Genomic DNA, 17,242 nt, shown 5'->3' on the forward strand with positions numbered 1-17,242 from the left:
TTTAACTACCTGAGGTTCTTCCTAAGAGGCGACGCAGCCTCAGCTATTGTGGGACTGCCTACAACAGAAGCTTGCTACTAGGACGCCATCGATATAGTGAAGAAACGCTTCGGTGATAGAACGAGACTCGAACAGGAGTACTTCTCCAGGCTTTGTACTTTGCCTTCGGTCTGTTCAAGTGACCCGACAGCTCTTGGCAAGCTGTACGACCAGATCGTCATCAACATCCGCGGACTGGAGACCCTGGGGGTGAGCAAGGCATCCTTTTCCACTATGCTGTGCGACCTGTTGCTGCGGGCTTTACCACACGATATAGTGGTACAGTACCACTGGTCTGGCGCCATTCGGGCGACAAGTGATAGCAGTGATGCAGTAATATCACTGAGCTGGAACGCCTATTAATTTTCCCGTCCATCGAGTTGGAGAGCTTAGAGAAAAGCCAGTTTGTGAATCCAGAAAGAGAGAATGCGCCAAACACATCTCGCCATTTTCGTGGCTCGAAACCCACGTCTTCAGTTCTTCACAACACTATGAAAGTACCTGAGAACTGTGTGTTTTGTAAGTCGAGTCAACATTCCATGGAAGACTGCACACTTGATCTCCCACTATCGCAAAAGAAGCAAATTTTATCAGGAGACATGAGGGGCTTTCGATGCACAACTAAAGGTCACAGGGCGTGTGATTGTAGAAGCAAGGTTACGTGCTCTACCTGCCATAGACGTCATGCGACGAGTGTGTGTGATCCGCAAAAAGTAAGCAAGAAGACATGGTAAACTGGCAGAACAACTGCCAGAATACCAACAAGGAATCCAAGCACAAACACGACTGTGTGCGCATCTCTAGGGTAAGATCGACGTACCATCGAGGATTCATCGACGAGCGTCCTCCTGGAGACGTTCCGAGCTTGGGCAGTAACAGACGTCACCTGTCGATATATCAGAGGTGTCATAGACGGAGGCAGTCAGCGCACATTCGTCACAGAACGGCTATCACAACAGCTGAAGTTGCAGTGTGGGCTCTACCGTCATTGCACTCAATACGTTTGCATGCAAGTCGAGTCGAGCAGCGCAGAAGCGGCGTGTTGTGCAGCTCCGTCTACGGAGCCAGTTCTCAGATGGGGAAATTGCCTTACAAGCGATAGAAATTCCACACATTTGCCAAGATATCGAGGTAAGTACAACCAGCTCACCGTTCCTCGCGGAAATTCAGAAGTCTGGAAAGGATATCGCTGATCACCGACTATGCGAATCCGTTGTCGGGGAATCAGGCATAAGCGTTCTCATCGGTTCCGACCAAATGTGGGCTGTGATGGTGGGTGAAGTCACTCGATGCGAGAGCAATGAGACACTGATTGCTATGAACTCTAAGCTAGGGTGAATGTTTCAAGGCAACACCAACTGCATGACATCAGATATAACAGCTTCGCGGATCATGGTCTGCATACTGAAGACGAGTGTACAAGAGAGCGACAAATTCCTCCGCTCATTTTGGGAACTCGAGAGCGTGGGAATATCAGACGTCGTTGACATTGAGACCAGGCTCAGTCCAGTATTGATGAAATTCGAAGAAACCATCACTCTTAGGGACGGAAGATACGAAGTGATGTTGCCCTGGAAGGAAGAGGTCGAGCTCTCGGACAACAAGCAAGTCACAGTAACAAGACTTTGGAAACTTATCTCCCGACTGTCAAGCAAGCAAGGACTTTTAGAGACGTATGACAGCACCATATGGGAGTACCTGTGGGCTGGACATGCGGAGATTGTTGAAGGGCCACCCCTGGATCCGACAAAGGTTTATTACATGCCGCACAGAGAAGTGATCCAAGAGCACGCACTAACCACAAAAATCAGAATAGTTTTCAATGCTTCTTCGCACGCCAAAGGGTGCTTCTCATTAAATGAATGCCTCGAAAAGGGTGAAAACCTGTACCAGGATCTGGTGAACGTACTACAGTAGAACCCCTTTGATACGTTTTTCACGGGACCGTACAAAAAAAAAAAGTAAGAGCCAGGAAACGCAAGGGCCGAGAAACAGGAAAAATTGAGAAATGGGAGTAGTGTTGAACTGCACGCAATATTATTTTAATTATTACGTGTGAAATAAAGCCGTAATTTCGCCTCTTTGAAGGGCCTTCTCGAATTTATGAAAGAAAAAGATGATACCAAGTGGTTCGTTCTTCAAGCTGCTTCACAGATATTCGACCCAATGGGATTTGTTGCGCCATTCACCATTGCCATCAAGATCTTCCAGAAATTGTGGACACGTGGAAAAGGCTTGGATGAGCAGCTACCTCAGGATCTGCAAGAAGAATGGCATGAATGGGTGCGCCAACTACCAGTCTTGCAGAATATTTCCATACCACGTTATCTTGGCAGCGGAACCAAATCGCCCCGAGTCTACAGACTCAAGTACTTTGCAACACAAGCCCTTCGGCATATGGCGCAGCGCTCTACATCGTACCAAGCTGCTTAGTGAGGTCCGAGTTGTTGATCGCAAAAGCATGTGTGGCACTTATCAAGACTGCCACGGCTGGAGCTTCTAGGAGCCTTGATCGGAGCAAGGCTTCTTCATTACGTCTCAAGTGCCCTCACTGACTTTGAGATCCACTGTACAATGTGGTCGGATTCCACAATTACGTTGTCATGGATAAAAGGTGATGCAACGAAGTGGAAGCAATTTGTGTCGAACAGAGTGTAAAAGATCAGGAAGAAAAACCGATCCTTCTATGTGGAAGTATTGTCCAAGACAGGCGAATCCTGCTGATCTACTGACACGTGGAGTTTCAATGGATAAGTTATTATATAACTTATCCGTGGCTTCATGGACCAGACTGGCTAGGCGAGTTAGAAGATAGATGGCTACTACAACCCCCAGAACCTATCAGCACCGACGATAGGATAATCTGTGAAATGACTGCCGTTCACCTTGCGATCTACAGTACGACGATGTCGACATCAATTCTTGACATTGACAGCTACAGCAGAATCGAAAAGCAGCTCAGGGTCACGGCATGGACATTCAGATTCATCAAACACTGCCGATTCATAAACAGAGCGCACAGTGGTTTTCAAGTAGCCAAAGAGATCACTGAAGCAGAAAACTATTGGATCAAACATGTACAACAGCAAGGAGTTGTTCATTCATTCATTCATTCATTCATTCATTCATTCATTCATTCATTCATTCATTCATTCATTAATACTGACAGCCTTTGCAGGCTATTACAGGAGTGGAAGAAAAGCACATAAGTATACATGGGCATAAGCTCAACAACTAAATCCAACATAATATACAAACAAATGTACTGGACAAAAAAAAAACAGCTGAATTGCAGAATACACAAGTTGAGGCAGGGATTTGTGCTATTGTCTGGGTGTTCTGTGGTGTATGAATGGCACGAGGCGATCAATAAAGACATCAAGAGAGTCACTTCTCACGATGGAGTTAGGCAGCTGGTTCCATTCTTTATTCACTCGAGGAAAAAAGCTGTATTTAAAACAATTATTATGAGAGAGTCGCACAGGAATGTACATACTGTGGCGATGTCTAGATGGTTGGTCGGGGTGAACTGTAAAGTACTGCGTTGTATTAATCTTAAAGTGACCGTGAATCAGCATGAAAATAACTTCATCCTTTCAACCTTTCTTCTGCCTTCAAGAGTTTCAAGGTTTGCTTGTTTGCATAACGTGGTCGGTGAATATATGCGGCGATATTTATTATATATAAACCGGGAAGCCAGTCTCTGCACCTTTTCTATTTTTGCTATATCAGATGCGGTGTAGGGATCCCACACAATTTTTCCATATTCAATAACTGGTCTTACCAGTGTTATATAGAAAAGTAATTTTACATCGGGAGTTGCATTGCGGATGTTACGGCTCAGACCCCAAATTACCCAATAAGCCTTGGAGCACACATTATCTATGTGCGTATTCCAGTGTAGGTCGGAAGTGAAGGTTAAACCGAGGTACCTGTGCTGTTGCACTCTATTAACTTCATTACCTGCAATGATGTAAGGGTATTTCATTACATTTTTCTTTCTAGTGACAGACATGATTACTGACTTGTCCGGATTTAGCACCATTTGCCATGTGGAGCACCATTCTTCTATTTCTTGTAAGTTAATGCTTAGCTTCTCTTGGTCACTTGTGGATTGATTTGTGTTGTATATGACACAATCATCTGCGAACAATCTTACTGGAACTATGAGAGATTTTGGTAGATAATTTATGAAAACCAGGAACAAAAGAGGGCCTAAGACGCTCCCTTGAGGTACACCTGAGACCACCGGGGAAAGAGTCGATTTAAAACCTCCAAGGTCGACGAACTGTTTGCGAAAGCTGTGGTAAGAGGAAAACCAGCTTGTTATTTTGGGGTTCCTGAAAATAGCATTAATTTTTTGCAGCAACTTTGGGTGGGATACCTTATCAAAGGCTTTTGCGAAATCCAGGGATATTATATCGGTTTGTTCACGGCTGTTTATAGCTTGAGCGAGATCGTGAACGGTTTGTATGAGCTGGGTGACTGTGGATAAACCATTGCGGAATCCATGTTGAGAAGGATGTAGGATATTGTTACAGTCTAGGTATGCCATTAAGTGTTTAAACACAATATGTTCCAGCAATTTGGAACAAGTACAAGTTAAAGAAATTGGCCGAAAATTATTGACAGCGGTTGTGGAGCCGCTCTTATGGATCGGAATAATTTTTGCACGTTTCCATGCAGCTGGGAAAAACCCTGTGGCAATAGATGTTTGAAAAACTTTTGTGAGGTATTTGGCAACCCACTCTGCATATCGAAAGAGAAATTCATTTCGAATTCTGTCAGGGCCTAGGCTTTTTTTAACACACAAGTGAAGAAGTAAGTTTAAGACCCCCTGCTCTGTTATTTGTATGTCTTGAACTGGAGGACAGCCAGGAGATTCTGTGAAGATTGGCGACAAACCGTCGTCAGAAGTGAAAACTGATGAGAAAAACAAATTAAGGCTTTCAGCTCATTCTTGACTGTTGTTACCTGCCGTGCTTTGAGACTTTGAAGGATTGACATAGCGCCAAAATTTCCTAGGTGCTTCATTTAAAAACTTTTTGAGCCTTACATTGTAAAACTTGTCCCTAGCCTCCCTGACAAGACGCTTCAGGTCTTTACTCATGTGCCTAATGGCACTACTTCTAACAGGATCACACATACTCCTGTTTGCCCTCCGCTTCCGTTTTAATTTTCGTTTGGCGTGTATAATTTCTCTCGAGATCCATGGATTCCGCTTTCGTATGCGTATCGAACGCTTTGGGATAAAGTGCCTGGTACAGTAGTCAGCTATGTTTGAAAAGCTATCCCACAATTCGTCAACTGTAGCACTGGTCCCAAAAAGACACATGAAATCGTCAAATGAACGCTCCAGGTAGTCCAGCACAGAGACATCATCGGCGGCCGCAAAGTTGAGAACTATGTTAGAAGGTTTACTATGCGTGTGATCTGGCGTCATGTCTAAATCTATTACAACCATTTTATGATCTGACAAGCCGTCACAGAGGTCACATGTACAGAGACACAACAACAGTTTAGATTTTAGAAGATACAAAGACGAGGTCAAGTAGTGATGATGTTGTTGCACATACTCTGGTATAACCTTCTATGACTTGAGTTAAGTTGTAGCAAAACGCAAGTTCTATTATTGCTCACAGCTTGACGTATCGGTTGAACCAAAGGAGAGCGCGTTCCAGTCGATGCCTGGCAAATTAAAATCACCTAAAAGTATTATTGAGTCATCATGGTTTAGGTTCGTGTCCATAAAATTTCTAAGGTTAATAAGCATGTCTACAGAGGAGTTTGGAGCTCTGTAGATAAAAATTCTAAGGTTAATAAGCATGTCTACAGAGGAGATTGGAGCACTGACATACACCATGCGGTTGTTCACCATAATTTTAATCCAAACTGCTTCTATGTCCTTCGGAACATCAAGTACAGAAAACAATAAATCATTTTTAACCATAATTGCCACTCCCCCACCTCTTCCTGTCCGGTCTTTTCTTATTAACGTATAATTGGGGGGGCGTGACCACGGCATTCGATATGTCTCGATGAAGCCAAGTTTCAGTTACTACCATGATATGTGGTTCATGCTCCAAGGTTATACTTTCAATGTCGGCTACTTTATTAACTAAACTCCTGGCGTTTACATTTATAATCCTAAAGCATGCATTGGGGCAGTTTTTGAGTCACATAAGACTGGCCTCTGTGGGAGTATGACATTTTACTCTTCCGCCGGTAACTTCATCCCAACTGTACAGAACATCCCCAAATTTTAACCTTGTCGAAGATTAATTTAACTTTCATGCCATTGCGTCTCTCTTCGTCTGATGATTTCCAAAGCGTTTTGCAGATCTCAGTAACTCTTTTGGAATAATCTTCTGATATGCTTATTTTTGTATTTTTGAGCTTGTGACAATTCTGCAAAATTTTCATCTTATCTCTGAAGTCAGTTAACTTCATAATTACAGGTCGGTCCTTGCCCGGTGTTTTCTTCCCTAATCTATGAATTCTTTCGATGGAATTCAGTTTCTGTCAGAGTTTATTTTTAAATATGTCATCATTAATCTTCTTTAATAATGTTTCCTGTGTTTCACGCACTTCCTCTTTTATACCTCTAACTATCAGATTGTTGCGACGAGATCGGTTTTCAAAATCATCAAGCTGCCTGGAAATGCTGCTCATGGCTGTGTCGTGACCACTAACAACGCTCTCTAAGTCAGTAAGCTTTTTATGACTTTCATCAACGCTCAGTAGTTTATTTTCTATAGCCAGAAGCCTGGCTTGTATTTCAAGAATGCGAGCTTCAGAAGATGTCTGGTTTTCCTGTATTACTGAGATTTTAGCAAGAATTTCTTTCTGCGTATTAATCATTTCTTCGAACATTTTTTCAGTAATAGGACCGGGGTTAGATTCAATATCTCCGGAAAGCCTGAGTAACAAGAATGCCATTGAAAAACAGTCACATATACAATGCACAAGCCTACGTGGACACGGCAGCACTATTAAACAAAGATAATCGCTATGAAATCCATATTTTCTTTCACCAACCTGCACAAGCAAGGGTACGTTCGGTGACATTGTCACGGCAGTGCTGCCGTGTCCACTGAAGCAGGAGCGTGCAGATGCGCCTTTTATAAGCACAGGCCTTGCTGTCCGGCGATGGTCCCGTGATGTCAGCATGCCCAACGATGGTGCGCCGTATTCCACGTCCACGTGTCGAAGAGAAGGCATAATCACGTCGAATGAAGATGTGCAGAGCGAGTCATACCCACGAAGCCATTGCGCCGCGTCGATTCCGTCAGGCGGCAGGCAGTATACGTCAACAGGGAATGATGCCACCTCGCCGAAGACGAAGAACAAGTAGCCAGCATAAACCTGCACAAGCAAGGGTATGTTCGGTGACATTGTCACGGCAGTGCTGCCGTGTCCACTGAAGCAGGAGCGTGCAGATGCGCCTTTTATAAGCACATGCCTTGCTGTCCGGCGATGGTCCCATGATGTCAGCATGCCCAACGATGGTGTGCCGTATTCCATGTCCACGTGTCGAAGAGAAGGCATAATCATGTCGAATGAAGATGCGCAGAACGAGTCGTACCCATGAAGCCATTGCGCCACCAGACCAATACAAAAACTTTATTCACTTGAGCTGAATGAGTGATTTGGCGGCTGGGAGTGTGTTGAATTAATCTCAGCACAGTCTCTGATCGAAGAAGAAGAAGCACTTCCTTCCTGGAGAGAGCCCGTGCTCACGAGCACGTGCGGCGAGAGTCTACCGGAACGGCGAAGAATAAATAGTATGCCTGATGCTTTAAACCTCGCTTCTTGTATGCCATCTTAAACACCCACTTTCTACAGTTGTGACAAACTGTTGGAATGTGACGACAGTTGTCGGCTTGGTGAGAGAATCCACCACAATGGCCACAGGTCAGTGTTTTTCTCAGTCAGCTTGCCCCTTGGCAGGCTGCGCGTCATCCGTACGTAGTTCGTACTTTGGTCGAGCTGCAATTCGTTTTTCTGCATGCTAGCATGTCTGCGACAGCTTGTTTGGCCAATATTGCAAAGTCTTCTGGTTCTTGTACTTTCAGTGTGAGAGTCGCGAGTAGGTGATGCCGCACGTCTTCGTCGTGCACGGCACATACAATGCGTGTTCCTGCAGCTAGGGTGCCAAAATTACAGCTCTTGGCCAAACGACGTATATTGACTAGTAACTCTCGCATGGTCTCAAATTCATATGTCCCCGCATGGAGAACATGTAGCTTGCTGATAATTCATTGATGTTCGGCACATAGTAGCTTCGCAAATGCTTGACAACATCGTCGTATCCGAGCTCATTCACAGGCGTCGGGTGGCAGCGCCCTTGTCGGGTAGCGAGGCCACTAGCAAGGCTTGTCGCTATGCTGAATCGGTCATGGCATGACCTTCAAAGTACGCTTCGCTAAACTCCGGCAGTCGATCGGGGGCCATTACAGGCTGACCACACGCGGTTGCTTTGGGGGTGTCACCTCACTTATCGCGTAATTATTCCTCCGAATCCCATCCTCGTGTGCTCTGTTGCGTATTGAACCACATGCCAAGTCGAGAACCAGGAAAATGACAGTGTTTATTAGTGGCACAAGCACCGAGTGACCCTCTTGTTTCTTGCACAGCAACTTCCGGTTAGGGACCGATTTCCGGTTTGTCACAGAGGTGGGACGAAATTAAAAATAAATCATAAAAAAGTAAAAACAGATATCGATAGTTCTGCTTATGGTTGATGATAAATATGACAATAGAGCACAGGTTTAGTACAGTAAAGAGCTAATTAAGTGTCAGGAATAATTAGAACCAATTAAGTAAAGTCTAATTCTCGTAGTCGAGAACAAGTTAAGGACCGCACAAAGAGCGATGGAATAAAAAATGTTATGCCTAATGTTAAGAGACGGGAAGAGAGCGATGTGCATCAGAGAGCAAACGAGGATAGCCGATATTCTAGTTGACATTAAGAGGAAAAAATGGAGCTGGGAGGCCATGTAATGCGTAGGGTGGATAACCGGTGGACCATTATAGTTACAGAATGGATACCAAGAGCAGGGAAGCATAGTCGTGGATGGCAGAAAACTAGGTGGGGTAGGGTGGCTAGAATGGGGAGGTGTGAATACCGGCGGCACAAGCGTGACACCCTAGTGCGCCGATGCAGCGCGCCGATGCCGAGGGGCGGCGCTGTTGACCGAGGCGATCAACAAGGGACTGAGACAGGGTTGCCCTTTATCCCCGCTGCTGTTTATGATGTACATGGTAAGGATGGAAAGAGCGCTAGAAAGAATCAATATTGGATTTAAGCTCTCATACAAACAAGCTGGCACAATAGTTGAGCAGCAGCTTCCAGGTTTATTTCATGCGGACAACATTGTGTTGCTAGCTAACAAGCAAAGTGATATGCAACGTCTGGCTGATATCTCTGAGGAAGAATGTGAGAAGTTAGGATTAAAATTTAGCGTTAAAAAATCAGGATATATGGTATTCAATGAAAACAGTGAACAGACAGTGTTGATACAGGGCCAGTAAATACCTCGGGTAAAAGAATACAAATACTTAGGTATATGGATAAACGAAGGCGTTAGATATTTAGAGACACAGGAAAAAACAATAATAGCAAAAGGGAAAAAGAAATGCGGCCATAATTAAACACAGAGCGCTGTGGGGATACAATAGGTACGAGGTGCTCCGGGGTATGTGGAAAGGTGTAATGGTTCCATGGCTTACATTTGGAAATGCGGTTGTTTGCTTGAAGTCAGGAGTACAATCAGGACTCGATGGCAACCAAAGGTCAGTGGGACGCCTCGATGAGTACTAACCCACCACCCCATTTCAAAGGGGACGCTCATAGCATCCATCCATCCATCCATCCATCCATCCATCCGGTAAGGCACGCAGCCTAAATGAGCGCATCGCCAGCCTCTGGTATCGCGCACTTTCTGCGAGCATCAAGGAATACGTCTTTATCATGAAATCAACATTTTATCAGCCCACATCATTACTGCTGTGAGATTTTAGGGGCCCAGTTCGCCTTGCGTTGATAGATTCAAACGCGTTTGTTTTTGTTCTCAGGATCAGGATCCTAGGGGTGGGGGGGCTTTGGAATAATTTCGACCACTTCGGGTTCTTTAACGCACACTGACATCTTACGGCACACGGGCGCCTTTCATTTAGACTCCCTCAAAATGCGACCGTCATCCTCGAGGTCAGCAGTAATCAGCCTATGCGTGCCGTACGTACGACCTGTAAACTGCAGTGATTACCTGATTACTTATCAACGTACAAACCACTTTTTGCCAGCGCTTGCAGACCTGTGGCATGTCCTTTCGGCGCTCAAGTAAGCAATTTCTTATGATTGCAGACAGCAACAGATTTGGCGATGAAACCGTTTATTTAAGTGAGGAAAACAACTGTGGAAAAATTTGATCTACAACACGCAAGATTTCAGTGTTTTTAGTTTATTCTCACTGCCCTGCTGAATGACACCTTTAAGAAAAAATAAATAAATCCTTGTTACGCAATGAAAACGTACAACTGATGCTGTCAGGGCAGCAGAATGACCTAGGCAACCAATTTTTGGCACATCACCAATTGATCGACTGCATAAACTCTGCCACAGCTTTGGCATGCAAATTAGTGAGTTTGTTTTCAAGGGCATTGAACATCTTGTAGAATGGTTGTGATGGATATAAAAGGCCCCCAAGGTCTCATCTGTTTGTTCTTTAGATTCCACAACAGCTTCCTTGTGAAACTGCCCAGCCAAGTAGATGCTACAGCTGGCGAGTCCTTCTTCAATGAAGAACACTACATTTTTGGTTAACATAACAGGCGCGGCATTTCGTTCATTGCAAACTCTGCAGTCTGGTAATGAGCAATGTTTTATTTAAACTTTTGCATTGACCACAGTTCCAAAGGTCGCTTAAGCTCGAAAATGAACAATTCTTCTGCGACTGGATTGGGCATTCCATCCAGCTGTATATTTTCAGCCGCCACGTCTGCCGGTGGGCATGCATCCCCTGTCTTGTCAATAGACAAGCGCCGCTTCTCTTGTAAGATAATAATATTATTTTATTCGTACTCAGAGAGTCGAATGTCTAGTCCAGGCATACAGGGTCACAGAAGGCGGAACTGCCTATACCGGAGTGGTTTGCATGCCGAACCTGGGACCTGTGGAGCGTGTGAGACATCTCTTCTTTTTCTTTCTTTCGTCAGAGTCCTGCTAATGTATTTTGGCAAGTTCTGAAGTACTGTGGGCACGGCATCTTCTGACAGGGTAGGAATGCGACGTGGTATCAAGACTGCAGTTCCATTAATAAAGTCACGAAGGAAAAAAAAACAAAACAGACGGTGGTGATCAGATTGAGCTAGTGTGAAAGGCCTCGTGAATAATACCAGGAGGGCAATGCCGTGGCGATGCTGTGCAACACGCTATGTATCGTGAGAAACACCCCAAAACAGGCGACGAGACCAACCGACGGCAAAGGCACGGAGGCGAGGCGAGGCCGGCGAGGCGAGGCCGGCGTGGCTATGCTTACCAAGCCGCGAGCGGCAGCGCCACATTTCCCCTGGTCGCATCGGTGCACAAGGGGGTCACGTGCGCCCGAGGGAAAGCGCCGCCGGTATTCACACCTCCCCATTCTAGCCACCCTAGGTTTTTTTTTTTCTTCACCCTAGGATGAAGTTAGGAAATTTGCAGGCGCAAGGTTGGAATCAGCTAGCAAAAAACAGGGGTAATTGGAGATCGCAGGGAGAGGCCTTCGTCCTGCAGTGGACATAAATATAGGCTGATGATGATGAATTGCCGTACACCAAAGCACACAATCGTACACTTTAGATACCCACCGCATCAGTACAGGTTCCCATGAAACTCCAAGACCACACTTAAACCAGGGGCTCATTACAGAGTGAACGCCTGCCTAACACAGTGGAGGGGTGACATCATTCCCTCCTCTCTCTCCCGGCGCTTGTTACATGCTCTCATGTCAGCGGCGTTTTCCGCTAGGGGTCATGACCTCCTCGCCTGCTCCTCTGTGCGTTTCCCGCCAGTTTCGTTTGCTCGCTCCTCCGAGTTCGGTTATCCGCCCTACACGAGGGTATACCAATGCCGAGGAGAGAGTGCCACTAGCGGACACCTAAATCAAGGATTACAGTCGTTTCTCATTTTTCAGCGCTCAGTATTTAAGTACTCTTGCCTCTGAGACCACTAGACAACATAGTCCATGCATGTGTGCTGCTTATCGCAATGCAACGCAGCACAGATGGTGCATGACGTTGCTAGTAGAAAAATTTGAGCACGGTAATGAAAGGTAATCGATTTCTATAAGCACGGTAATGAAAGACAAGCATTATCATTCGTCTTTGTTTTTGTTCTGCTGTTTGCTATTATTGCCTTTCTTTGGAAATTCAAAAGGTGCGTATTTCTAATTATAAAGCAGCGTAATTAGGTTTTTACCAGATTTTTTTTTCTTCGGCCACCTGCTACAAAAGAAGGCCAGCTGCTTCAAAGTGCCATTTTGCCTGCTACAAAGTTTGCTCCAAATTGCTGCTGGTCATTACGACCATTGTGCCTGGTTGTTCACTGTATTCTTGCTGTAATATTTTTCACTACGACAGCTGCATTTTATATCTGAGCTCAAGTGTAATGCTGCACTTGCCTTGCACTGTTGTGCATCCATCATCACTAATCGTGTAGGCTAGAGCATGCTGTCCACTAGATCTTCCTTTAAGTAAATTCTCTGTCTCAAACGTAATGCTGGTCTTCATGTCAAAGATTGTTTAAAATATGTCTGATTTTGTTTGCTTTTTTTACTTTCATCATAAAACAGAAACATCAATTTATCTTCCATTTTTGTTGTTTTTGTGAGTGGAGTACAAGTGGCAGTTTGTTGCTTGTTGCATTGCACATATGACTCTAAAGTGCTTTTTTTTCTCAGACTAGATAAAAATAAACAAAGCTTCTGAAAGAGATTTCGTCCTTATATGTCCTTTTACTTTCGAAATAGAACCATTAGGTAGGAGTTCTGATCTTCTCATTATAAGAGACGCACTCTTGGAAAGTCCATCTGGATTGAGCAATAGTTGACTAGAAAATGACTTAGGTTAGTTCCGCTTAATCATCTGCAACAAAGTCTTGAGTCAATGTGTATGGTCTGTCTACACACCCTTCTTTAAGATCAGCTAATGATCCTAAATTGCTAATGATTGTTGCATTGTGCAGCACTGTGTCTTTTCTTCTGTATCATTTTAATGCGTAAGCATTCTTTGGCGAGTACCCCAGCTCCATCATGCGAAAAGTGTAACGCCTTTTCTATAAGCACCAAAATGCGTAATTTGCGAAGTTGAGACATTTAGTCATTAGAATAGTGTAAATGTAGATGTGGTAGCTTTATAAGCGATAAGGAACAATTTAAACAAAAAATAAATAAAATGAGCACACCCTTAGAGATACATAGGACTCCATAGAAAATGCATGGGGAAGCTTATAGTAGGGGTGGGCCAACTTGAAATTTGGGGTTGGGCCAACTTGAAATTTGCATGTGGCCCAATTTAATTTTGGGGAGGGTCAACTTGAAGTTCTGGGGTGGGCCAACTTGAATGTTGGGTGTGGCCAACGTGAAATCTTGGGGTGGCCCAATGTCCAATTGAACGCTGCGGAGCATCCTTATGAACTCCTCGTGGGCAAGCGAGCACGTTGAGACGCTTGGTGCATTTTCATTGGGGTGGCCCAAATGTCATTGCACAGACAAGGAACACGCACATAACACAGGCTTGCGAGATCGAGTGACAGCGAAGGCGACAACTCACGCGCTACTGTGTTCCCTTTCAACTGCTCTGCTCCGTCGAGATGCGCTCGATCCCACCGTTCCTGCTCAATAGCACTTTGTAGAGGCCGGATGCGGCGTGAAAATCTGACAATCGTGTACTAAAGCATTCTTTGCCACTTGAAAAGCCATGGTAGACGCGCAGAAGCTAGGAAAAGCAAAAGCAATGTCACAGCCAAGCCAAACAATGCATTAGTAGACAATTATCAGCATTTCTGTGGCTTTATTTATTTATTGTACGACCTTACAAAACCACGACACTTGATGAGATTGCTTTCTTTGTTTTCTGAATATTCAGCAGACCTTTCTTGGTGCGTTAATCTGCCACATGCAATCTATGTGCAGGGACTACCCGGAGACGGGGATTGAAAGCGAAGCCTCGCCACGACGCAAAATCGTGGCCTCGCTGCGTGACGCCGGTGACGGGGCAGAGGGTTACGTTCGCAGCATCCAGAACGTCACACAGTCGGTCACCGAGCACCTGTCGTCGTTCAAGCGCAACGTTGGTGGCATCGCCAGCAAGTTTGGCTTCTTCAACCTGTGAACACTGGCGCACACGCACGAACAAGTGCTGGGCATGCCTGGTGTATTTGGTCCGTGCGAGGGTACGAGCTTAGCGCTGGCCGCCGAATGGCACTACTTGTCCGCGCTGTTTGACCGCCAGCGCAGCGCGTTGGCAAAAGCAATGTCTTCCAGTGTGGATGCTCTCCCACTCGACGGGATGGCCCGCTTGTACCCCAGCTGACCAACATTTAGCTGCAGTGCGCTTAGGTTGCTGCATTAGCCCAGCATGCAGATCGGTGGTCGTGCACGAACCTATGCAAGAGGGGGGCCTGCAGTAGTTTGCACTGGGACGGTGCATGAGAGCAGTGCTCCATGTAAGCACACTGATGCAGAGTGCTGCAGCACAAAGCACTTGTTGCAGGGTGACCTCGACTTGCGGGGCCCCCATTCTGTAGTGAGCACAGCATTGCCAGCACTCTGAAATGCTACCATGCCTGGGCACAGCATTGCTTGTCTCACATAGCTGAGGAAAGGCCTTGTAGGCCATCAGAAACTCTGCAGCTTGTACAAGAGACTGCACCATAAACTTTGTTTAGTATCTGTACACTATCGAACAGGAACAGAAGGCGCAATCCAAACAACGAACATTATTTCTTTTTTTCACACCTTTACAGTAGCGAAGCAGTGGACATTTCCCCTCTTCAAAGTTAAAGTTTATTGTGTGTAAGAAGTATATGCACTCTTGCTTACAGTCTGATGATCCAAGCAGTGGAGTGGTGTTGTCATATTGCAGGCTCTAAAAATCAGTGCTTCTAAGAAGCCACATATGAGTTGCATCTGGCAGCCTGAGAAACTTTTGATGTGCATGAAATCTTTTTTTGGTCTTGTGCTTCCGTGAGCACTAAAGATCAGATCACACAAATGGTTGGTCATATGACTTATGGCACATGGCTACTCCACACAAAGCATTAGCTCCCATGAGTCAGTCTGCACTTTTGCGAACGCATCTAGTAGAAACAGCTCACAGTTCCCTTTATTCCCTCTCTCAAAGATAAGTTTCTCTTTTAACTGCAGTGCTGTATTACATGTCGCTGCCACTTATGTTTAGTGAAATTTCTCATTAGAGTGATGTGTGGAATATCGACTATGCTTTATTTTGTACAGGTCTTTAACAGGAAAAGCATGGTCATCTAAATGCACATATTTATATATTATTATTTCAGCAGCATGAGCCCGTGGTATCATTAGACCATTTTTGTCTATGTTTAAAACTACATGCTGTTTTGTGCACGTATGTGAATGCTCCCATTGGCTGTTAAACTGACTAGTCTCTGAATGAAACTGGAAAATATTTATTTAGGTAAATTATTGAAAAAATCGCAGCAGCCACTTCAACATGAAGTGAAGTTTCTGACTCCAATTCTTTCATCCAACTGCATTTCAACATGAAATGCAGTTGGATGAAAGAATTGGAGTCAGAATGACAATGTGGACATCTTTACCTCCATCTCCTCAGCCACTGCAACCACGGCATTTGCGGCTTGTGTTCTTTGCTGAAAATCTCACTTCAGCTTGAGTTTCTTAGTAGGCTTCTCAGGCAACTACAACCACTGTATATGTTGTCTTCAGTTTAGGCATTCTTGCTATGTGAAGCACCCATGTGGTTCAGTTTCCTGAAAGAATTTATTTTATTTCACGATAATGCTTGTTGTCATGTGTTCAAAACTATTTGGTTATCATGGCTTTGCCCTTTCACAATTCAGATTTTACAAGTTTAAACTATGTTTATGATCCTCTAATGCTGACTGAATTAATTTTCACCAGTATAATAAAACTGGTAAATGGGCGCATCATAGTTCTCGCGATCTGCAAAGTGAAGATGCCTAAGTTGTAAGTGCATTCGTTTAGTCAGCCATTTTCAGCAGAGTTGAAACAAAGTTTCTTTTTTTTCGCCATGCGGCAGAACAGTTTCTGTGTACTTACAGCCCATTTCATCAGCCCCATTTTTTTGTTGATCAATAAGCAACCTTTTTACTTTCTCAGTCACAAGGTTCTACATGAAATAAATTGCTGTTTATGAACACTAAATGCTAGGAGTTGGTATACCAAAGTTTGTTGTTGGAGCCCAAAAAGAGGCGATGTCTGTACAGTGGCTAAGCAGAGGTTACACACGAGAGCCTGCTTTGAAGGATTTGCTTTGTCGCAAGAGCTTAGCAGTCAGCAGTGCTTGCCCTGTTTTGTTGTTCACTTCTTCAAGCTAGGAGAGGACAAGGCAAGTCTAGTATTCTTCGTCAGTGCATTAAGTGGACAAACGAGTTTTCTACTAAGTCATATGTGCCATGTCGGTTTGCATTGCAAAGGCAACGAGTGCACCACGTCTAATATGAACACACTTCACGCCACTGCACTAAACACTCTTTTGAATAGGCCCACTTGTTTGTCCTATCTTTTGGGCACTTAAATGGGTGCACTCTCTATTTTTAGTCATTTGTGTCGTTACTCCTGTACAGCATCATGAAAATCAAGGGGCTTGGCTGAGTGTGCTATACTTGGATTTCAGCAAGTTTATTTTGCAAGTGTATTACTGACAATGCATGTGGGAAGAACAGTTCGTGTTAGTGGTCTATCAAACCACCAGACCAAGCAAGGAAAACATGCGCCTTGAAACAATAATCTTGCATATCCTGCTTATCGCAATATGTTGCAGAGAGCCTACCCAACCAAAAGGGAAACAAAGGCACATGTCACACGCTGCACCTTTACTCTAATGCAGCTGTGCCCTCGACACTGTTCTCAGATTGACCTGAACAGCAATGTTGATATAGCATGTAGGTCATCCTCGAGTCATACAAATATGACTTGTACAGAGTATA

At 44.6% G+C, this 17,242-nt stretch overlaps 1 pseudogene; it reads right to left on the reverse strand.

Moving 5' to 3' along the window:
• Positions 1 to 6,215: 6,215 nt before the first annotated feature.
• Positions 6,216 to 7,563, reverse strand: LOC125941137 (uncharacterized; annotated as a pseudogene).
• Positions 7,564 to 17,242: the final 9,679 nt, after the last annotated feature.

The sequence above is a fragment of the Dermacentor silvarum genome, chromosome 10, assembly GCF_013339745.2.
Source record: "Dermacentor silvarum isolate Dsil-2018 chromosome 10, BIME_Dsil_1.4, whole genome shotgun sequence".
Classification (NCBI taxonomy): Eukaryota; Metazoa; Arthropoda; class Arachnida; order Ixodida; family Ixodidae; genus Dermacentor; species Dermacentor silvarum.